The sequence below is a fragment of the Micromys minutus genome (assembly GCF_963924665.1).
Source record: "Micromys minutus genome assembly, chromosome: 5".
In the NCBI taxonomy this organism is placed as follows: domain Eukaryota; kingdom Metazoa; phylum Chordata; class Mammalia; order Rodentia; family Muridae; genus Micromys; species Micromys minutus.
Genome location: NC_137974.1, coordinates 84,544,353 through 84,568,860, shown reverse-complemented (window position 1 = coordinate 84,568,860; position 24,508 = coordinate 84,544,353). Strand labels below are relative to the sequence as shown.

Below are 24,508 nucleotides of genomic sequence, written 5' to 3'. Positions count from 1 at the left end.
TAGCAATTGTCAGGAGAGATATATAAGGCATTTATCTGCGTGTGGTCTTGCATGGCTTAAGTGGATGAAAATGAGAACATGACCCTCCAAGGTATAGATGGGGAGATGGTTTTTATTGTATAGCCAGAGGGGGGGCAGGGAGCAAGATTAGTAGCCGAGACATGGCCAGTGGACTGAAGGAGGCCATGATAGGTGGGAGGTTAGAGAGGAAGAGGGAGAGAGGGGCAAGAGAGACTGGGAGCCAAGGAGGAGGACCAAAAAAGTGCTGAGCTGAAATGGCAGTTTTGCATCAGAAAGAGAAGCTGGAGGAAGGGGAGGGGAAGGGAAGAGAGGGGAGAGGGAGGGAAGCCTAGTCCCTGGGCTGGAAAGGTTTAGGATAGAGGGACAGAGGTGAGAAAAGTAGACAGGAGCCTCTGAGTGAGCCAGGTGCTGCCAACACGCACATTGGTATGCTAATCAGCACCTCAGCTAGTTGTCCAGGCTTTTATCATTTTTGGAGGGAGTGTCTGACAATAAGAATCTTCAGAAGAACAATTCAGTTTCATGCTTGGGGTCAATAAGGCAAGAGCTGGTGTCTATGTGACGGGGAACAAGTGATGACCCGGTAGGAACAGACGGGGAACCACAGGCTTATCCCTTTGTTGGTGGCCCGCTGTGCAGCAGTCCTTCCTCCCCGTGTGAGGCAGGACCCTTCTGAACCAGAAGTCTGTAATCTACTCCCAGACAAGAGATTAGAGAATTTTCTTTGTGGCTGACTTTTAAATGAACAGGCAGGGGAGGTCCTGGGGAGAAGCTCAGTGGGTAAAGCCTTTGCCACACACATAAGAACCTAGTTTTGAGTCTTCAGAAACCACAAAAAGCTATGCACAGCATGCATTTGCTCTGACTCTGTGTTGAGATTGGAGGTGGAAATGAGGGACTCCCTGTAGGTTTTCAGATCATCAGCCTTGGTACATACAGTGGCCAACAACAAAGAAGTCCTGCCTCCAACAAGATGAAGGCTGGGACCCAAACCAGAGGTTGTTCTTTAAGCTCCACACATGCATCACAGTACACATAAGGCTGTATTCACACACACACACACACACACACACACACAAAGTAATTCAACTCTAATTCCTATAGATAGGAAAACGAGAGCACTATGTTTATATTTCATGACTGACTTGAGGGAAATAGGACTCATTGTTCAGATTTCCGTAACCTGCCTAGGGAAAGAATAATCTAGGTTCTTGTGACTTGCTTCAAGGGAAAATACAGGATAGGATGTCAGGAGGTCAAGGAGGAACTTTGCTTCTCAGGTATTCATTTTGAGCCACCATTTTACTGAGTGTCAACATTCGCCAAGCCCTTGGCTCTCAAACCTGCTGGATAATTCCTGTCTAGACCTCACACAAGTAGCATAGGAACCTCCCCACACACAAAAGTATACAAAGCCCCCAGAGCTGCAAGCTGAGCAGAAAGGACCAGAGGACCCTCAGCAAACTTCTGGATGGCAGGGCATAATCATGGGTGTTAGGAATGGGATAAACACCTGCACCCAGTTGGTTGCTCTATGTCCACCCTTGCTTGATGTTTATATTGTAGTGTTAGAAAAGAGAGGTCAATGTACATACAGGCTATGTGTTTATGAGAAGGAGATGTATGTATATATGTATGTATGCATGTATGTATGCATCTGTATATGTGTAGACATACATTTGTCATCTTTCCCTACAAAGAATGGCCACAGCACTTACAAAATGTATATCCCAAGCTGAGGCCCCCTTGAGAGTTCTTTACATGTGCTTCAGAACAGCATTTAGATTAGAGCAGTATTGTGATACTACCATATGTTTGTAGTAGAGGTAAAACAGACAAACAAAATGGTTCACACCAAGGACCTTTTTCTGTACCTGTTCAGTATTTACATATAATTGAAGCCTGTCATATGTCCCAGTTGTCTGCCTACTTGGTAGAGTAACATGCTGTAGATAGCCACAGTATGAAGCAATAGGTTGACTCTTCCAGCCTACACATGTAGAAGGCCACACCATCTAAGGTTGAGGGAGTACGTGCTTTGAAGTTCACACAGTGACAAAATTGCCAGGTGATGAAATTGCTGAACTTTACATTCTCAGAACATGTCTCCATCATTTAAGAGATAATGTGTGTGTCGGGCCCAAAAGTTTGCCTGAGAAGGTCTTGTTGCCCTTGCTTAAGGCACAGTCAAGATCCATCTGCTCAAATTCTCAGATCAGGAGCACCAAGGGCCCCCAGCAATGTTGTCTACACTTTAAACACAGGGCCTCTGAGAGCTTGCCTGCAGCCTCAAATATCTGAATTCCTTTCCGGTAGAAGACCAGAAATGCTGAAGTTCGGTTGTTTACATGCTGGTCCTGTGAGCCTCTTGCACTGAAGTGCAATGGTAATCAATATTGGAGATCTGTCCCTGTTCAATTACTATTTTATGGCATTGCCCTGAGTTAGAGTGACTTTCAACTCTCACATTCTCTAGCACCATCAGCATGCGTGCCTGGACACCATGCTCCTCCCTGCCCTGACAAAAATGGACTGAGCCTCAGAACCTGCAGCACAGCCCCCAGTTAAATGCTGTCGCTTATAAGAGTTGCCTTGGTCATGGTGCCTCTTCACAGCAATTGAAACCACAACTAAGCCATCATTTCTATTAATATATGTCTTTTTGAAAAAGAAAAGAAAAAGAAATCAATACTGAGAGTCTGCACTCCCTCCTGGAAGGCGAGAGAACCGCGGGTATGAAACTCTCTGAGAAGCTTAAGTCGCTCTTGTGATGACTACAGCTGCAGCCTCTGCGGTGTCTGGGGGCAGCCCAGGCACAAGCTGGGTGCTCTGTGTGGGATGTGCTGAGCGGTCGCCTGTGTGGGTTCTGCCTTACCTGCTCCATGCTGCATTATGAGCAGAACACCCCCCAACTCAAGGCCAGGCTTTACCTGGCCTTGACAATGGTGTAGGAAGCAGACACAGGCCCCTTTCCTGACTGTTAATGAGTGAGGGAGAGAGGCACTGGGTGCTGGGGTGGAACAGCCTCAGCAGCCCCTGAAGCTTGTCTAGACAGAGCAAAGCTGCAAAGGTGCCTGAGTGGACTTGCTGTTTTCTTCCCGCCATGTGTTTCCCATTCCCATTTCGGTTACCCTTGGCTCCGGTCATAGAGCTCTTAAGGTAACATGGTTGCAATTGGTTTTAGACATCAACAACCAACAGTGATTTGTCTGGGGTAAGACTAACAAGGATGGTAAGTGGCTAAGACAGAAAGCACATTGCCTTTCTAGAGAGCTGGAAAATTCCTTCTTTCCCTTCTTTGTGGGAACAGAATCTGTTTATAAAAGAGCCCAGGGAGCTTTGACTAATGCAGATGATAGAAGTCGGCATCCAGTGGAGACAGAGCTGGAGACCACAAAGTGTGTGGTCTTAGCCCGCTGCAGAGGAAGCAGATATCTTTGAGCCAGAAAGCAAGATGCAGAGATACACATTCTTCCTCCAGCAAAAAGAGGGTGACTTGCTCAATCACTATAACAACTACAGCGATAAAGAATTGTTCACACGTTAGTTAAGAATACTGAACTAGTATTAGGAGTAACAAGTCTAGGACGGTAGGCAGGACAGCTTAGTAGGTATACACATGTGCCACCACGGCTGATGATTTAAGTTCTCTCCCAGGGACCCACATAGTAAAAGGAGAAAACTGAGTCCTACAGTTGCCTTCTCACCCCCACGTGTGCACACAGGCTCAGACCTATGTGCACACTCGGGGAGGGGGGCTACTCTGGTGCCTATATCACAAATCTCATCAAATGTCAAGTCGCTCCTCCTCTCTGTCCCAGGACAGCCTGTGTTTCCTACGTCATTGAGGTGCCTGTCATTTGGCATCAATGACATTCATGCAATGATGTTAATTTCAGATAAATTTGTCTATTGGATGAGAGTGGAGTTTATTTTCTTCCCTCGGGCATTTGGCTTTCTGTAGAGCATGTATCTACAGGAAGTTATTTCCAGACCTCCAGTGTACATGGACACTCAAGTGCATTGTAAGGTATGGTGTTTGCACATAACCCATGCACATCTTCCTATATACTACCTCACACATACCTAGCACAATGCCTCATATCACTCCATACATGCAATGTGGCATATTATACTCTCCATGCAGCAAAGTCAAGATTTGCTTTTTTTTTTTTTTTTTTTTTTTTTTGGAGCTTTTTAGAAGGTTGTTTGGAGTATTTCTTAAGCATGGTTAGTTGCATCCTTAGATGAAGAACCCACAATTAGGGAAATCCAACTGTCATTGTGATTAATCTATACTAACACCTACTATTCAATAGTTAGAGACTGGGCTGCTTGTTTTTAAAACCTGGTTCATAACGTCCAACAAAGTAGGATGGAAATGTAGAGCCATTATTACTAGCACCAAATCAAGTCCATGGACTCTGCCCCGTGCTTGTGAAGAACTGGTTGTTCCCCAGACTGGTGTCAAGCTGGTAAAGACAGAGGCAGTAGTCACTTTATTTCTAGCCGATAGCTGTTCCCAGGAGGCCTGGATTACATAGGGTCTATCTGCATCTCTCCCCTAGTCTGGCTTCAGGGTTGGATATTCCTGGACCTCCCAAATTCACGCTGAAACTGCAACCTTTGGAACCTCATTTGTTAATAGAACTGTTAACAAATGCAATCAGTTAATGTGAGGTGATTAGTGTGCATTCGACTTCAGTGTGAGGTGCATCCTGACACAAAGTGGGCAATTTGGACAGGGCGAACAGTATGTGAACAGGAAACCAGAGGTCAAGGTGATGAGTCTACAAGACAAGGGAAGCCAACAAGAACTCACCAAGAACTAGCTGAGTCATGGGATGAATTTTTATCTATGGCCTTCAAAAGAGACAAATCTACTGGCACCTTGATCTTGGATTTCTGGTCTCTACTGCTATAAGAAAACAAATCCTCCGTGTGTTTAGGTCACCCGGTCTTGGCGGGGCACACCAGCATGAAAGCCATCAGGTGGCTTCTCTCAAAGAGTGTAAATCAAAGACTGCAAGCATTCTTGCTCCACCCTCCACTGATCACTGCACGCGCCCCACAATGCGTGTATTGTGCCCCACAATACTGGCATGAGCAAAGAAAAGAACCATTTTCTCCTCCCCCCCAACCCCCCCCCCCCGTTTTGCAGGTGAAGCCTGCAAATCTGACTAAGAGAATGCCAGGAGAAAAGATGCCCACATTGCATCTGCTGAGAATGTACTCTATTCTGCAGAGATGGTCACAGAATAAAAAGCCAAAGAAGGGGCGGGACCTAGGAGTTTGTAGCCCATTTTGGTGAATTTGTAACCCGTTTTTAAAAAATGACAATGAATTCATGCTTTTTTTCCCTTTTGTAAACAAAGGAAAAGGCTTCTAGGAATGGTGAATTGTGAGAGGGGAATGGATGGAAGAGTAGCTTGTTGTCCAGACTTTTATGGTGCCCTGAGGGCTGTTCTCAGGATTCAGGAGGGGGGCACAAAGGGACATGGATGTCTTATTTTCACACAGATGGGGAGCAGGGGTGGCGGAATGTTCTTTCTGCCTTTACTCTTTCTTAAATGTCTCGGGCTGAAAATAACTTACACTAAAGTGGAGGCAGCACCAGGGATGGTACATCTGGTCCTTTCTGGTGGCCTTTTACAGATCTGCATGCTTGCCTTCCCAATGTGGAAAGACAGAAAGGCCTGCTGTGTAGATGTGATCAATAAAATTAATAAGACACCTCTCCTTGAAGATTATGCCAAAGTCTTTGGTTGGGGGTAGGGGAGATTGGCTGTATGTGGCTTAATGAAACAAAGTATGTTTCCACACATTCTTCATATTCTTCATCCCAGCCCATTATATATAAAACTGAGTTGTAAATGTGTTTCTTGGCTTGGCTAATCCAGCCAAGTGCACAGCATAGGCTGTGTTGTTACTGTGAAGTGTGTTCTGCCAGAGCACTTCCGCTGTGGGGCCACTCAGGTAGACAGAGGGCAGTGGTTGTAAGGACTTTGCTTCGTTTACTTTTTGTTTTGTATTTGTGTTCTATTTTCAGGAGAATCTTCTCAGCTGAATCATTTCACTAACACGTTCTGGTGTGTTTTTTCACAGAGGCAACTTCTGTTGTTCTGACTCTGTCTGGGGGGAGGCATGGTGCCTGCCTGGCATGAGTCACCTTCACTCCATTTAAAAGCATTACCAAACTGCACTGCCAACAGGCACTGCTTTCACTCTTTCTACTATCTCCTATTCTATCTATCAATCAATCAATCTATCTACCTATCATCTACCTATCTATCTATCTATCTATCATCTACCTATCTATCATCTATCTATCATCTATCTATCTATCATCTATCTATCTAGCTAGCTAGCTATCATCTATCTAGCTAGCTATCATCTATCTATCTATCTATCTATCTATCTATCTATCTTTCTTTCTTTCTTTCTTTAGGCACTCCAGTATATTTTACAAGGGTTGACTACAGTGTTGTAGTTGTGAAGTTACTTACAGAAGCATAGGTTATTTGCTATTGTGTACATCAGTGAAGAAAATCTCTCTCCCTTCCCCCAGTCACCTTTAAGTGTCTAGAAACTTGGGGAAGAGGGGGCCCTCTCAGCCCCTCCCCTCAGCTACTATCATCTGCCTATAGGTTCTGAGGATCTGCCGGTTCAAGGGCCCAGAAGGACAGTCCCAATATTATGGTTTTTTTTTTTTTTTTTTTTTTTTGGTCACTCTCTCAACTGTTGTGTATTTAAGAACGTAAGAACCATGTCATATTCTGAAGATAGAATTCTACTTTACCTTTCCCAGGGCTCTTACATTGTTCCAGTCTTCCATGATATTCCGGGAGCCTTGAAGGGAGTGATATAGATATCACTTTTGTGGCTGAATAACCAACAACTCATTGATCTCAGTACTTTGACCATGTATAAGCTTTGAGCCTTCTACATAAAGGAGTTTCTCTTAAAGATGGTGGTAGCACTAATCTATTTGTATAAATATAGTTATTTAGGTAGCCATCTGATGGGCCCACCATGTCCACTTAGTAAAACAAAGGCAGCTGCTTTTCCACTAGAAAGCCTCCTCAGCCACAGGTTTCAGATTAGGTTTGCAGAACCAGACATGGATTCTCTCCTATGGAGTGGGCCTAGAATTCAAAAAGAGGATGGGTGACCCCTAGTAGTGATTTGCCATCATTTCAGCACTGGGCACTTCTTATCCGCTTCACCAGCAACATACTATGCAGACTCCATAGCTGAGTAAGCTGAGCCGGTGACAATTCTCCCCCAGGAGCCTATGTAGCACCATCTGCCACTGTGTAAACTAGCCAGCAGGGCGGCAGCTTCCCTTCCGGTTCCATCTTGTTTTTCTATGCCTTGCAACCGACATAAGAGAAATCTTCAGTAATGGGGTCTTACTACATAGTTCTTGTGGGCGGCAAACATCTATGACAAATGGCATTGTACAGTGTGTACTCAAAAGTGGACAGACATTCTGTGTTCGTGTACATAGATAATAATGCTCTCAGTAACACTGCCGTAGTGTCTGTTGGCTTCTATCCGTTGTGGATGCTCCACTCCTGGGAGAAAGATGCTGTTTTTCTGATAAGTTTTTCTTGTGTTTTATTTTATAGTTTTTGTTCTAGGGTTGGAAGAATGGATGATCTTCTTCTCTCTTTTTCTCTTCCTCTTCCTCTCCCCATCTCTTTCCTGAACGTGTGCAGACCTTTGGACCTTTGCCATTATCCCCTAAACAATCTAGTGCATCACTATTATAAAGCATTTGTGTTGTATTAGGTATTATAAACCATCTGGGGATGATTTGAAGTATATGCAAGAACACCCCTCGGTTATATTGCAAATGCTATACACCATTTTATGAAAAACAGTCAACTATCTGCAGATGTTGGTATCCTGCAAAGGCCCAGAGCCAATCTCCTTGTGATACTGAGGGATGAGTCTATGCACACGCCATGGCTTATAGTATTGTGGCAACTCACAAGTCCCAGGGTCAGCAAGTGAGCCAATAAGCTGAAAGCCAAAGGGAGCCCTGAGCCTGAGAAATGGGAAACGGACAGTTGACTTGAGGAGAGGCAGGCTCAGGGCACAGGAGCTGCTGAGTTTCCATTGCAGCTAATGAGAAGAAAAGCCCAATGATCCAGCCTAGAAATGTCAGGCAGAAAGAATTCTCTCCTCCTCTGGGTAGGTCAGGCTTTGTTCTATCCACGCTCTAACTGGTTGAAGGACACTCACAAAATAAAAGTTAAACTGCTTTATTTGTTATGAAATTTTAAATGCTGTTATATTTGAATATTAAATGGTTCCCCACAGGTTTGGGTTTGGAGGGGAGGAAGTGCCCAACTGAAAGCACTTTTGGAAAGTGGTGGACGTCTTAGGAAGTTAACCCAATGGAAGAAAGTTAGGCCATTGGCGAGTGCCCATAGATGGCTTGTTGACGTTCCACTCTCTTTTTTTTCCAAATTTAGCTCCTTGTTTTTCTTGTTGCTTCCTGGCCATCAAGAGGTAAGCACCCTCCCTCCTTTTTTATATGCATCTGCCTTAGGCTTCTGTCTCATCATAGGTTCCAAGCAACAGGGTCAACTGACTGTGGACTGAATCCTTTGAAACCACCAGTCAAAGAACCCTCTTCTTCTGTTGAGCTGATCCTCTTGGTTATTCTGTCCCCATATCAGAAAGCTGGCCAGCCAGGTGTCAGTCTCACCCACAACCGCAGAATAAGCTTTGGCCAAATAGCTTGATATTCAGTAATCGGATCAAGTCAACACATTAAAATCGAGCTCTGTAGACTCGGGTCTGGCTGAGGGTTCTGCCTGTGTTACCACCACTTTACACACATGCACCTGCCACATATTTTCTCCATCCTTTTAATCACTGTTAAATGTCTAATTCAGCCATACTGTGTTTAAACCTAATATACCAACCAGATTGACTGTTTTCATCTTCTAAAAATGGAACTATGTGTCTATTTCCATCATTACTGTCCCCAGTCACCCCCATTGAACCCACCTCCTGCCCCATACAGTTTCTGGAACTTCTGTTCTTCCTGTCTGTATGAGTCCAGCTGCTTTATGGATTTGTATTATTATTATTATTATTATTATTATTATTATTATTTGTGTGTGTGTGTGTGTGTGTGTGTGTGTGTGAATGGCTTATTGCATTTAACATACTGTCCTCCGGTTTTACCTATGTTGGATCATACATCAGAAGTCCCTGCTATTTTAGGACTATATAATGCTTTATTATATGTATCACTTCCTTGTAGTTTTCTCATCCATCTATCTACCTGTCTGTCTGCCTGTCTATCTATCTATCTATCTATCTATCTATCTATCTATCTATTTATGGATACTTCAGGTATATACACCTCCTACAATCATGAGTACTGTGAATGGGTACAGCTCCTGATTTGGGGGCTTCTAGATATATATCCGGAAGTGGGATATGCCTTCCATATCTTAGTTCTGACCAGAACTTCCTGGAGTTTTAGCTTTATTCAGCTAGATTTTATTCCTTCTAATCATACTTGAAGAGGGTGGAGGGAGATTTACTTATCTTCGTGGGACTGTAACAGTGAGTCACTTAGTAAATAGTGGATTTCTGGAAGAATGTTATGGGAGCCCAGAAAGGAACATTTCTTTGTTATCATTCTAGAGATGGAACTGAAAGCCTAAACCCTGCTAAGCAATGGCTTTTCCTCTTAACTCTATCCTTGGCCCTATGCACTGTGAATGTCAAAATAGCCCCAAGTTCTGACATTATTCTCATGTTATTCATCCCAACAATGAGGACTCTGGATGCATCAGAAATAAAGGGCTCGGATTAAAACCAGGAATAAGAGATAAGATTCACTAGGCTGTACCTGCAAAGGGTTAATGAAGCAGAAACTTTGTACCCCACGGTTTATCATCTTAAAAATTGTCTCTCAATGAGACAGCACTGGTATTGATACTTCTCTCTGAGTTATAATTTGGGTTTTTTAATTACACTTGAAAATAGTACAAGAAATAAACACTAATATCCTCTAATTTTGTGTGCATTTTAGAACAGAGTAAGTGCCGGATTTAGGATCAGTTAGGCTTGTTTCTAAGCTGAAATCAGAGTAGATGGTTCTAGGTGTCTCAAGGAGAAAGGACAGTGTGGCTTACTTGCATTCCTTGAGCATTTCCTCATGTTTTTGTCCCCCTTTAAGTTTCGTGGGAATTCAGTACATGGCCGTAGTTTGGGAGCAAGATGTTGGAGATTCAGCATTTGATGAAATGGTCTTGACCCAGCACTTTCTGTGTATGGGTCCCATGGCTTCTTATGTGTGTGGTGTGTAGCGTCCTAAAAACACCTCGCATGTTTCTATCATATAGTTCTCCTTTGTGCCAGCGGCCACGGCTTTAGCGTCCCCCTGGCTTGCTCCTTAGCACTCTGAAGGCAAATACAAAGGGATCAAGTGTCTCACAGCTCCCAGTCTTACATTCTGCAGCATTTTTCCACCTATGTGGACCCTCTGGCTGCCAGCACAACAGAACACAAGCTGATACAAGAGGACACGCATACCACACACTTCCCTCTGGAGCCTGAGCCAAGAATCCTTCTTGCCTGAGAAACACAGGCCACTGTTGGTTTTGGATACCACCACCAACTAGCAGTACAATGTGTGACCTGTTTTCTCAGAGATTAGCAATCAAAATGAGACTTCAAATGGTTTCACCCCAATAAACCTGCTGGCAGATAGCTTGCCAAGGATCTGAGCAAGTCTTACTGAGGCACTGGCACATTAGAGGTGGTTGATGAAAATAGTCACGAGGAGTAGCCACAGACCAACTAGATGCAAAGAAAGCGCTTCACTTTGCTTATATGAGGGCCTGCGTATAGGACACAGTCTCTGCAGAGAGTATGAAGGGAGGAAAGCAAATGAGGCCACTAGAAGGTAAAGAAGCTGCCAGTGAAGTCACCTGGGTTTAGCCTTCCCAGCTTCCCTTCCAGCTGGCCAGCTGCCTGGCCCTGATTTCATCTGAGAGATAAAACTACCCTCCCACCTTTAATCTGATCCTGGTTCCTTCCCAGGTTACCAAGTTTCCTGGGTCCCAACCCCATCCTCACGGTCCCGCCTTCTTCAAAACCACAGACCTTTCTTCTATCTCCCCCTGAATGCAGATGTCAACAGGGTTGAGTTCCTGTGATTTCTGATCTCTGTAACATTTCTTCACTTCAGTAATGGGATGTAGACACTGTCTAGGAACTAAGCATGCATAGACTTGTTTTGGCAGAGACACTGGGGTAGGTCCAGCTCTCGGCCATGGCTTGGGTATCTGCTGCCATGGAAAAGTATGGCCTATGCTTCTCCATCTAGTTCATAGAGACGTCTCAGGGACCCAAGAAGAATAAAACCTAGCCTTGAGGCAGCCCCATTATAGGTTTTATACCCATTTTTCTACCTCTTTGTTAGACAGAGAATCTAGATAGGCCCTGGGACAGAAGTACCACATCATTCTCAAGCTCTGTTGTTTTGGCCCTGTGGTGAGGCTGTACATCAAAGCAAGGGCAGTATCCTGGAGCAAGTTATTCACTTCCTGGCTGAAAAGAAAGAATCAGAAAGAGCTACATTTTCCCAATCTCCTTTAACAAAACACCCTCAGTGACCTAGAGTCTTCCCAACCTCCCCTTCCTGAAGGTTCTACCATTTTCCGGTAGCAGAAGGTAAAAAGCCTTTGCTGAACTGGAAAGCAACCCCAATGCTGAAATCAAAGTTGGATTATTGAACCTGTAAACCCTCACCGCTATCTATGGGTGCAGAGGGCCAGCCAAGGGATGTAAAAACCTTCTGGTCCTGCCTATATTTGCCAGTGTTCTTCTAGTCATAGCTCGAGTCTTTCAATCCAAGTGAATTTGCTATAAGACTGGTAGGGTGAGGTGTGAGAGCTTCTGTCTCTCCTACCTCTGCTCCCAGACTATTAGAAACACAGTCGAAAGGCTGAAGAGTTCTCGGGAAGCTACGGCTGAGCTTTTGCCCTAGGATCATATGCCTACCTGTGCAGTGACCCATATTGCATGCTGGTGCTGTTGGACAGAGGAGAACCTTAGGAAACTGTGGTGGGGAGAAGGATTTCTTGGTTCATTTTATATGTTCTCATCTGCATAGACGGAATGCTTAAAAAGTGCACATAGACGGAATGCTTAAAAATGACAACATTTAATTATGGCTGGCTTACAGGTTCAGAGGTTCAGTCCATTATCATCAAGGTGAGAGCATGGCAGCATCCAGGCAGGCATGGTGCAGGAGGAGCTGAGAGTTCTACATCATCATCCAAAGGAAGCCAGGAACGGACTGAGCATCCTCAGGCAGCTAGGAGGAGGGTCTACAAGCCCACTCCTAAAGTGGCACACTGCCTCCAACAAGGCTGCATCTTCTAATCGTGCCAATCCCTGGGCTAAGAATAAGCAAACCATCACACGTGCCCAAGTATGTTGCTACCTCCTATAAGGTCCAGTTTTCCCAGTCATCTTGGAGTCAATCTTTTTGCAAAGCAGATTTCAGGGCAAGGCCTAGATCACTACAGTGTCTGAATGGGAAATCAGCCCTGATGACCTTCGCCTGCAGACAGCTTTAAACTGATTCAGGTATATTCAGAAAACCTGAGTTCAATTCAGTAAATAGTGACCAAGCTGGAAAAAGATGTGAACACAGAAATGTCTCAGTCCTTCCTGTGAGGGGCTCAGAGCCTTGCCTTCTGTGGATCTGAGAAAGAGGAAAATGATATGGAATGATCTGACACAGTGTGTACACAATGCAAAAGTTCCTGAGGTGGAGTTACTGTGTGTAGTATTTCGGTGGTGTGAAGAGAGGGTGGTGGTGGTTCTGGGTAATAGAGGGAGGAACAGAGTAAAGAGAGATATTCCAAGAGGCCTATCCTGATAACTTGGGATGTAGCTCAGAGAGACAGAGAGAGTTAGTGTAAGAGAGAGTTCTAGAGACAGTATTTAAGAGAGAGAAATTAAGAGAGAGTTAAAGGGCTGGAGAGATGGTTCAGTGGTTAAGAGCACCAATTGCTCTTTCAGAGGTCCTGAGTTCAAATCCCAGCAACCACATGGTGGCTCACAATCATCTGTAATGAGATCTGGTGTTTCTGAAGTCAGCTACAGTATACTCATATATAATAAATAAATAAATCTTGATGGGAGGGGATTAAGAGTTTAGCATGTTAAGACCTGGTCAATAATACAATGCTGTTATGGAAAAAAGAAAACTTCTCTGTACTGAAAAAAACTCTTCTCTTACTGGTTGAAGCTGATGTAGACCACACAGAGCAGAGAATAAACAGGAAGTGGTTCTGAAGCCCCTCATTTTGCTTAGGATCATATTACAGTCTCTGATTCCCTGGCCGGGTACCTTGCCAAGCATATTCTTTGTAAAACCTCCCAAGAATGTCCTTCTACTTTTAGCCTGACCTAGTAGAGCAACACAGCAGCACAAGAAGCAGACAGTGATCTAATAGGGCAGGAGAGTTCATCCCAAGGCAACCAGGGCAGAAAACCAGACTGTCAACAAGGATATATGCAAAAATGTAGAATTTCAAATTGTGGAAAGGATGGCAAAGGTGGGAAGGGAGAAAAAGAGTCCCTTTTGAGTTGGACAGCTTGCTAGCTGTCTCAGACATCAGACAGTTATTTGCAATGGAGCCCTTTGGAGCTGTTCCAGAAGGAAGATCAACAACCCTCTACTGTTGTACAGCGACTACCTAGCATCTTACCCATGCAGAAGACTCCAAAAATGTCTATACAGTTAATATAGCCTAAAATATCTACTTATTTATAGTTTTCTGGCAAATATTACCACCAGAAGATGTTGAAGGTCACACATTTTAGAAAATGTATTCCTGGTATTCCAACGATCAACTACCTGGTACAATGAGATAAAAAGAAACTTTGTTCCAGAAAGCTCTGACATGACTTCTAGGCCCAATTTTAAAGCATTTTCCAAACTAGGGAGAAAACTGTCCTCAATTTTCTTGCTGGGAGAACTTAAGGCATGTATAGCTAACTTTCTTTTGGTGCGGAATTACCCTCAGGTGAGCATTCTAGGGCATTCCCATTGAAACCTAACTGTAAAATGGACTGAAGAAAAGATAAATCTCTTACAAAAAGATCCCTTTTCATGAGGTAAAAAGAGAGGCAGTGCTTGCTTTGTTTCACAGGTGAGGGAGAGGAGAGGAAGTAGAACTTGTCCGAGTCACACACACTCTTCACTATACTCAGAGCTTATATATTCCCCAAAGCCCATGTGCCAGAACCTTGGTCCCCAAGACTGGGTGGCAGCCCAGTAGAAACTGTTTGCTAAGCATATACAGCACGTAGGTTGGATCCCTGGAACTTAAAATGAAAAACAAAAACAAAAAACAAAAACAAAACACTAACAACCAAGCCTTGGTTCTCGAGGAGGGCTAGGGATGTCCTTGATGAGGATCAGGAGATCCCAGACCCTGCCTCTCTTGCTCCTTGCCCTGAGGCAGTTTTACCACACTATGCTGAGATAAAGCCTCAGTACAGACCCGCGTAACAACTCTAATCAGGGACACTCAAAACCAAGAGCCAAGCTATTTTTCTTGCTAGCGACAGGAAGTTACCATGGCCCCATAGTTTCCGGTCCTGAGTTTAGCCACTCCCTCCTTTAGCCAGGCTGTCCCAGAGCCCTTCTTGGACAGACTCCTCAGATGGTCTTCCAGAGAGGAGAGAGAACAAGATCTCAAAGTTGCTAATATTACTCCATACAGGGAAATGGGTTTAGTCGGCTTAGGCAAACAGCCCAGGAACAACGAATTGTCCCCTTTCAAGGATGCAGGGGTGAGTGTTCACAGGCCACATGTGTAAGTGTTTTGAGGTGTCTTGACCAGGGCAAGAGAGAGTAAAACAGTCAAAGAAGGCAAGCTGAAAGGTAAAAAAAAAAAAAAAAAAAAAGAGGCCTTAGAGCAGAGCGCAGAAGGGTTTCAAACGTGTAGTTCATGGTAGCAAGTTTTGTTTCTCTTTAAGATTTCAAGTGAAAAGCAAGAGCTCATGTTTTCAGGGCCTGCACCAAGAAAGTGCTCATGAGTTCAACATTCGCTGACAGGACGGAACTTTGATGCCAGAGGGTTTTTTTTCCCCCTTTCTTTCCTTTGGTGGTTCAGCCAACCAGAGTCTTTCTCGGTGTCCTGTCTAAGCCACAGTGGAAACTTGCATCCAGCGTTCCAAGCAGGCTTTAACCACCCATGGAAAACTCAGAATCATAGAATCATTTGTGGGTTTGGCTGGGAGTCAAGACATGTTTTGAGGCTTCAAAACACTGACTATTTGCACCCATTAACTACGTTTGTGAAAAAGAGAGAAAGAAGGGATGGGATATGGGAACTGCTTCTCTGAGAGCCAGCATCTCCCTTCTTAGCAGAGCCTGAAAGGGGGCTGAAGGGGCGGAGGTGGCAGCCCTTGGCTGAGTGCAGAGCTTCTCTTGGGAGTCTCAGGTAAATGAACCGAGTGGATTCTGGGAGTGGAAGATAGGAACTCCTTCCTTTTGTTGGAGGAAGCCTGTGGGAGCCTTGGTTTGCATATGCTCTGAGGGCACTGTTGCCCTGTCAACTGTCTGGTTTGTAGAACCTGCTGAGCCACCACCCCAGGATCTGGTTCTGTGTCATCTAGATGCATGCAGACACCTGCCTCTCATCCTCAGGTGGAAAGGGCATGGGTTTTGATCCCTCCTGTTGCTTCTCCTGGCTTTTCTGATCCGAGACACTTACTCACCATCCAACCATGTGAGGCAACCGGAGGATGAGCTCTGAGTCGGGGCTGAGTCATCCAGGCAGCTTCCTACCCAGGTTTGAGTGGGGATGTCCATGTGGGAGAAATCTCTTTTCCAAGGCACAAATGGGCTCTCAAAGTTTTCCAGTGCTGCTGGTCAGCCAGTGAAAGCCATTTAGGGAGGTCTGTCTCCTGGACCTGTTTCACATGTTTGCTTTCTTTCTGGTGATGATGACGTCCTCATGGTCTACATGGAGTGACCACCATCAGAAGGCAACCCCAGTCTACCCCTCACAGGTGGGGTTGCAGCCAGCCTCTCTCACTAGCTGGCTTGCCTCCAGGTGGTAGCATTCACCTGCCTCGGATATTCTGTCTTCACCCTGGTGCAGGCCAATCCGGCGCCATCCTTTGGATCACTCCGCTCCACAGACTGAACCTTCTGATTTAATGATGTTAATGTCTCTATTTCCTCCCCTGACAGAGGATGTGATACAGGAGGCTAGGTTTTACAGTTTCCAGCAGTTCTGCCTCTGCTCTCCCTCCCCTCTTCCTGAAATGGACGTGGGGTTCCAGTACCCTACCCCAGGCCTTTGAAATTCCAAGGAGTTGTTTCACTCAAAGCCCTTTTGGGATCACCTGGAGAGCTGCTTCCCTAAGGATGTGCCCTCTCACATGGTTCCCAAGCATCCTGAGACGTGCAGCTAGCTCACTCCCTCCAGCCACCTCAGCTGTGTGGCCCTGGGGCCCAGAGAGTAGCTGACTGGTAACAGAGTTACAGGCCCATTGTAATAAACAAGAGAACTCAATAACCTTTCACTTGCTTTTGTAGTGGCTTGGTTCTGCTTGGGAAATTAGACTATCTCCTGATTTATTTTCCTTTGACAAACTGTTATGTACAGCAGCGGTTTTCAACCAGAAGAGAAACTTCCATTTTTAGAATAGGAGCTAAGTCTTAATCTCCTCCCTGAAGAGAATGCAGCATATGTCCTTCTTATCCTTGGATTTATCTCCCCTTTCCTCTTAAATAAGAGGCACTGTTTACTAATGGCCTGCTCTGTGCTAAACATTACACCGTTTGGTCCTAACTGGTTTACGTTGCAAATGAGTAAACTGAAGACGAGGAAGCCGCAGACTTACCTGAAGTCAGAGTTCTTATCACAGGTACAGGACTGAATTCAGGGCTCTATACTTCCATAGTAGAATTTATGTTTTCCAGAATGTTTCATCCAGTGTGATACAAAAACATCAACTCAAAGTGGCTCAAGAATTCATTGTAAAAAGGTTGTTACAAGTTATCTTTCAGTAACTGGTCTGTTCATTCATCCAAATGCCTAAATTTTATCTTTAAACAATTTATTCTTTGAGTTGTTAATATGTGTAGATGGTATTAACCTACAAATTGTCTAATCTTCCTGTTTCCAGACAACCTTCTCTGACCCTGTGTAATTCTCTCTAAGTCATTAGTTTCTTATTCTTTTTCAATGAGAATTTGCTACTTTAGTTTTTAAAACATTTACATTTTTTAATGACTAACACATTTGGGTTCCTTGAATGTCACAGGAAACAAATAAAAGTATATGCGATAAAAAATAGTCTCCTTTCCCTCTGGCCTCCCAACGCACAGCTTCACAGGCCCAGTCACAAAGGAGACTGTATCGCTGCTCCCTTTCTTGTTCACAAAAACAAATGACTTACTACAATCTAGGAAATTTTATTTTTCTCAGCTGCTGTGCCTTGGAGATAATGCTAAATCAGTAAATATACTTACCACATTTTTAACAGCTATAGTCGTAAATACTTTGAAAGTATACCAGGCCTTCTGTGTTTAAGAAGTTTCCTGTTGGTAGACACTTGATCCAGTCCAGTATTTTGCTATTGCAGTGGTGCAGTGACTATTCTTGAGAGCATTATCATTTTACAAACGCACTATTACATATAGCATAGGTTCCTCTAAGGGGAAGGCCTCGGAATGGCCAATGGTGTGTGTATTTTAAATTTAAAGACATTTTCATTGTGAGATTTTGCAAACATTGTCAAGGAAGAGGAGAGATGAGATGAAATTTCAACATTCACTGTCAAGCTTCAATTACTGTCAGATCCATAGGCGAGAGTATTTTACGTATACATTTTGGCTCCATCCACTTCCTCTGCCTTGACTTATCTTGAGTCAACTCTGACATGTTACTCTACTGGTCAACACTTCGGAAAAGTTTCTTCAAAGGAAGGGTATTTTAGAAAGGAAAAAAAAATCCTGTATATGTGATTTTATACAAAATTAACTTATTAATATCGTCAAATATCCTGTCAATGCAAAAATTTTCCACATTGGTTCATAAAATTTTCTTCTTTTCATTGTTTGTTCTGTGATCAAAATCTAAACATAAATTGTGGTTTGTTGTTGTTTGGTTTTGATTCGTTGGCTTTTCCCTCTACCTCCCCTCCTCAGTATTTTTGTAGGAATGTGTAAGTCTGTTCTGACAGACTGGATTTCCCTGACAGCACAATCATTGGCCTATGCCATATCTTTCTAATGTCCAAAGGAAAACACAAAAATAAATCACAGAGCTTTTAGTTAAGACATTTAACTAAATTAGTTAAGAAATAGGAGGTTGAAGACATGGTTCAGAGATTAAGATCACTTCCTGGAGGTCCTAAGTTCAATTCCCAGAAACCACAAGGTGGCTCACAGCCATCTGTAACTGGATCCAGTGCTTTCTTCTGGTGCCTCTGAAGACAGCTACAATGTAGCCATATAAAATAAATAAATAAACCTTTAAAAAATAGGCAACAAAACAATCAATGTAGGACAGCTGTAGTAGTTAGTAGAGGAAATTTACATAACTAATTATGTCAATAAGAATAAAACCGAATGTATAACCCACAAAATGTAAACACCAAGACAAAACAGGAAAAGAATAAGTGCAGAATAGGCGTTTTATTATTCTTTGAGCCTGGGTTGTAGAGCTGAGGCTTAAGATTCACCACCTGAGACCTAGACCACTGTGCAATTTGTAGCTTTTACATATAGAAAGTAAACTTGAGTAGCCTCAGAATCTAAGATAGAGTGTACCTTAGTTAGGGCATCCCTTAGTTGGAAGATGGGGATGGGATGAGAGTGGAATGAATTTCCTGTGTCCAACCCCAGCTTGCTCACTCCCCCCTGAGGAAAGTGTAATGCCAGGGAGTCTCTGGAGTGAGTGACAGGAGCTAGAAATTTCCCATCTTTTAAGATGCTCTCGTGGCCTTGCTAGCTCACTGACTCCAGTGCACATCTCACTGTATAGAAACTATTCACCCCATCTAGAGTCCTCGCCATTTAACAGAGATAACTAACTGTCCCGAAAGGGGTTGAGGACCTCTGGAGAGTCCAGATATAGCTACTGCTGACCACGTGACAGTTATCCCAACACCCTTGCCTCTCAAATTCTGAGGTTCCACCATGGAGACCCTCTGGTGACACCAGTCAGGAAGAAGAAAGCCACCACACAGTTCTTCCATCCTTTTCTGGAAATGTGTTGCCCTCAGCTCCCCTTGAGTGATGGAAATAACTCGCCTACCCACACAACTTCTACCATTGTGATGGTTCTCCACTGTCGGCTTGACTGGGTTTAGAATCACCTAGGGGACACACCTCTAGGAGAATCTTTGCGGTGGGCCCAGAGAGGTTTAACTGAGGAAGAGGTACTGATCCCCACGGTGGACAGCACTTCTCAAGAGCTCGGTAAACTGCTCGCCAGGTCTCATTGCTCTCTACTTCCTGGCTGAGAAGGCACTGTGACCACCCACTTCCGGTGGGCACGTCATCTCAGTGATGACCAACTTCATAGACCCTGCACCCAAATGAAGCCTTGATAAAGTGGCTTCTGTCATCTCACGACAATGAGAAGTCACTAACCCAAGCCTCCATTGCTTCTCCACGTGACCGTCCGCAAATGGCCCCATTTGTTCAGGAGCAGATGCTGCCTTTCCTAGGCATGGGGATTCGCTGTGTCGAACGGTGTCTTGGGTCCCTACTGAAGGCCAGCTCTGCAGAAGACCCTGGCTTAGAGTGTGAAGGACACATTAACACCAGCGTTTTCTTTCTGCCGGGAGGGAGTCACTGAACGTTCAATAGCTCTCTAGCCCTAAGTGTTGGGAATAGGATCTTCTCTCAGTGAGCTCCCTGGTGGGACAGACTCATTAATTGTTCTCTAGGTCACTGGTTTGGTTCATTCCATGATGGAGAGATGCCTGCAAGGTAAGGCCCAGAAAACTAGCATGGCAATGTGTGTGCCACGCACACATCGTTCCTTCCCCCGAATCTGTAAATGATCCATTTATGCTTGCACCAGGCTGTGACGGGTCAGGGACCCTGCAGCCTGGAGGAGAGTCCTGGTGACAGTAGCCCCATGTCATTCTGCCCTTGGGTGGCAGTGGCTACAGCTCTCTGCACGCATAGCAACTAGCCCTGGAGCCAAGGCCAGGGCACAGCAGAGGGTTGACAGAGTGTACTAAACACCAGGAAATGAGGAAGAAGGTTAAATCAAACAAAAGGTCCATGGTAACGTCAGCAGGGAAACAGACGTCGACCAGCTGCTGAGGGTGCTCACCATCGGCCCGGCTCTCCTGGCCAGCGAGCCCAGCCCGCCACCCCGGCGCGTGTGTCCTTATATGGTCAAATGACTCGGCGGGGGTTCTCGAGGGCGGGCACAGAGCCGGCTGCACTCCGCCTGCTCAGCCGCCGCCGCCACCGGGTCCACAGTCCGCTGCGTTCCCCTAGACCCCGGCCCCACCGCGCGTGAGTGCTCCTGCCGCCGCCCAGGCCACAGCCCTGCTTGGGACACAAGGATCGCCACCAGACAGCTTCCCTGAGACGCGTGGAGAGACACGAGTGGCCAGCGCACCACGACCGCGGGGCGGAGACCCAGGAGACCAGAGCAGAGCTGTGCAGAAGACATCAGGTTAGGGACCCCAAACGGAGAGGACAGATTCTGGGGGTAGGAGAGCCCCGTTTGCAGAGGACACCCGGGATGGGGACACCAAACGGAGAGGACAGATCTGGAGGAGAGGAGAGCCTAGCTGGGCAGGGGATACACAGAATGAAGAGGATTCGAAATGAAGGGGAGGGAGCTAGGAAGGGAAGGGGAGAAGGTGGATCGGAAATGTGGCGGGTGTTGGGGGCTGAGAGGAAGGCTTGAGAGGCGATCTCAGGACCGGACGAGGTGATCTACAGGGAGACACGCCCGGGAAGAGCGGATGCGAGGCAGAGAAGACTAGAATGAGTGTCGGAGGACCTGAGCGTAAGAGAGCCGAATTTGGAAATGGTGGGGAAGGGACCTTTGGTGTCCAGAGGGGGGGGTTGCAGCCCTGTAGGGATGGATCACTGCCAGGTGGTGGGAGACTGCCCCCAGGCCAGCCCCCAGGGGTGAAGAGGAACTGGTCCCTGGAGTCTGGGGGGCGGGGGTGACACGCTGGTCAGCGCATAGATGGCCAAGCATTTCCCTTAGAAGTGGGAGTTTGCCGTGACCACACATCCAATCCCCCAAATTAAAACCTGAGCCACGGGGCTAAAGAAGAAAAACAACGCTTTTAAATGAAAAGTATTCTGAGAGATTTCAGTCTTGTGGAAGGAAACGTCTTGAGATGCCTTTTCTGATTTTAAGTGAAGACTTAGCCATATTTGCTCAATAGTCTTCCGTTGTGTCTCTGGAACTCAGCAAAGCAGGCATTTTCTGAAACAGACAGCAGTCTTCAGCAGAGCCAACTTGCGGTATGCACTTTCTTACAGGCATTATGGGAAGGAATTAACTACAGTTTGGACTTACAGTCAGAGATTGTCTTAAACACTACTGGAAGGGTGTCTCATGTTGTGTAAATTTTGCAGTAACTTTTAGAGAAAGGGTGTTTGTGGGGGGGCTGGGGGAGCATTGCTTTTGTTGCTGTTGTTTGAGGTATAGCTTCACTCTGTGGCCTGGGGAAAGCCTGGCATTATCATACCAGCCCAGGTAGCCTCAAACTGGTGCCTCCTTCCTCAGCATCCAGAGTTGCAATTGCAGGAGTAACCTAACCCATCCCATAGCTACGGTGATCTAGAACCTTCCCCTCGATGCCCCCCCCCCAACCATAAAAGCCAATTTGCATTATGTTTTAGAATCCCCAACCCATCTTAAGTTTAATAAAATCCAAAATTTAAAAAAAAAAAAAAACATTTCCCCCTCATTCTTTTTTTCAGACTCAGTTCTCTCTTAGTTTTTAACAGAGCAGTAGGTCTCATTGCCCCCCCCCCCACTTTGTGGCATTTTTGTTGTTGTTGTTGTTGTTGTTGTTGTTGTTCTGCCCCCTTGCAGCCCAGTCTCACAGGCACTATGGGAATGGTGTAGAAGGCTTAGCTGACCAGATGCACTTGAAGCACAGCCAAGTCTGTTGGTGCCTCAGTTTCCTCCCAGAGGACCAGACAACTCCTGCATAGTATGGGGAACATGTGTAGATTTTAAAGCCTCTTGTTCACAGATAGAGAAACTGAAATACAACGATTCAAGTAGGGGCTGGAGAGATGGCTCAGTGATTAGGAGCACCAACTGCTCTTCCAGAGGTCCTGAGTTCAAATCCCAGCAACCACATGGTGGCCAACAACTATCTGTAATGAGATCTGATGCCCTCTTCTGGTGTGTCTGAAGACAGCTACAGTGTACTCATATATGATAAATAAATCTTTAAAAAAGAAAAGGAAAGAAAGATCGAAGTAAATTTGTTGTCCAGAGTTTCCCAGCCTGTAGATCTGAGGCCCTGAGAGCTGCTTCCATAGGTCTGACCACCATTCTACCAGGACACATTGAATGAATATTCTGCTGGGATTCTATACCACATATTTTGAGCCAAGTTTGTTAAACTCCTTCAATGCTGAGTGATATCTCAACTACAGAGAGAAATGCCCAGCAGGATATATAAACAAAACCAAACCAAAACCAACGAACTAAAACAAACACAACTCAGAAGGTCAAGAAGCCCAGATTCTACCCCCGTTCTGTGCTGAGAAAACTGGCTACCTAGCCTGACACACCATGTCTAAGTCAGCATACTGACCAAGCCAACTCCTATCAAGCATTTCCTGGAGGGCTTGCTTACAGTTTTGAGGGCTTAGTTCTCTGTCATCATGGCAGGGGACATGTGGCATACAGGCAGACGTGGTGCTAGAGAAGTAGCTGTAAGTTCTACACCGTGATCCGCAGGTAGCAGGAAGAGTCTGCCCTGACACTGGCTTTAAACCCTCAAAGCCCCAGCCCCAGAGACTCACTTACTCCAACAAGACCATTCCTCCTAATTCTTCTAATCTGTTCAAAGAGTTCTACTCCCTGGTGAACACATGGTCAAACACATGTGCCAACAGCGTCATGCTGATTCAAACCACCTCACAGCACCTGCTCCATTTGTAACCAGCTGTGATTTGGATATGATTTCTCTCCAAAACTCATGTGTTGAAAGTTCAGTTATCCTGTGTCAGTGTTGGGAGGTAGGGCCTTTGAAAAGTGGAGTCTAGGGGCAAGAGAGATGGTCCAGCAGTTGAGAGTAATTACAGAGGGTCTGAGTTTGGCTCACATGCATAATTCCCTGTAACTTCTGCTTCTAGAGCTCTCAGTGGACACCTGCACAAACTCATAGAGATACATACCACATATAAGAAATAAATCTTAACAGAGGAACCTTAGTCAGCAGAAGACTCCTCCTTGGGAAGAACTAGGGTTCCTCGATGTATCTCAGCCTCAGCTTCCTTTGGCAACGTGACCTCTCTCCCTCTACCTCCTCTGTGTAGTCCTAGAATCTCCAGAACTGAGTTAAGTAAACGCACCTGAACACGAAGCTCCAGAGTTTAGGATGCTGCAAAGTGTTCTCGGGGCTAGCAAATAAAACTGTCGGTCAAGGATACAGACCTGCGCTCGATGAGACCTTTGGGGCCAGTTGAGTCGGTGAATGGATGGAAGGAGGTGTGTTAGCCTCTACTGGTGGGTGCTGAGGTGGAGCACTGAGAAGAGAGAAGGGCTACCATGAAAAGGAAGAGGGCAGCTGCTCCCGGAGTGAGAGGGGTTAAAGAGAAAGGCCAGTGGATGTCTGTGTGAAGTGGTGGGGCTGGGATATAGAGGCCAGGCAAACACAGACTACCTGCCAGTGGTTTGGAGAGAGAAGGAGCCGGCTGAGAGAGAATACACGGCTTCCGTTCTGTAGGTGTGGAAGCTGACATCAGTCACCTGTTCACATCCTAGACAGCAGTGGTTAGGCCATCTGGCGCAGTTTCCCTCCACCAAACGTAAGACGTATGAACCTGAAGCAGCCTGTCCTTTGGGCTTTACTCATCAGGTTATCTTGTGGAGACAGAAGAAGCACCTTTTTGAGGCTAACTGTCATGATGGGATCTTAAGGAAGGCTTGTCATAGAATCAGACTGGGGCTCCTTTAGAAAGTAGTGACTAACGTGGCACAATTGGGTTACGTTTGGTTTTGCGGTGCATTCTTTTGGCTAGATTAAGACGTCTGAAATAGGGGAGGCCCTTGTTCCTGTGAAGGCTTGATGCCACAGTGCAGGGACCCTTGCAGAAGCAGGGGGAGGGGAAGAGTATAGGGGAGTTCTGGAAAAGGGGACAACATTTGAAATGTAAATAAATATAATAACTGACTTAAAAAGGACGTCTGAAGCACATAGGAACAAAACATATAGCTATCCTTGTATCTGTGGGCTT

The 24,508-nt window shown here is 45.4% G+C and overlaps 1 protein-coding gene across 2 annotated transcripts in view; it reads left to right on the top strand.

Annotated features, from left to right (window-relative positions):
• Positions 1-24,508, top strand: part of FHL2 (four and a half LIM domains 2) — a 64,633-nt gene that overhangs the window by 8,079 nt on the left and 32,046 nt on the right. The window contains exon 1 of one of the 2 annotated variants that reach the window (XM_080917273.1): positions 20,515-20,738. The exons of the other annotated variant lie outside the window; for it this stretch is intronic. The gene's annotated coding sequence lies outside the window, so the exon portion shown is untranslated. Of the gene's footprint in view, positions 1-20,514; positions 20,739-24,508 lie in introns of those variants that run through there. 2 annotated transcript variants of the gene reach the window in all.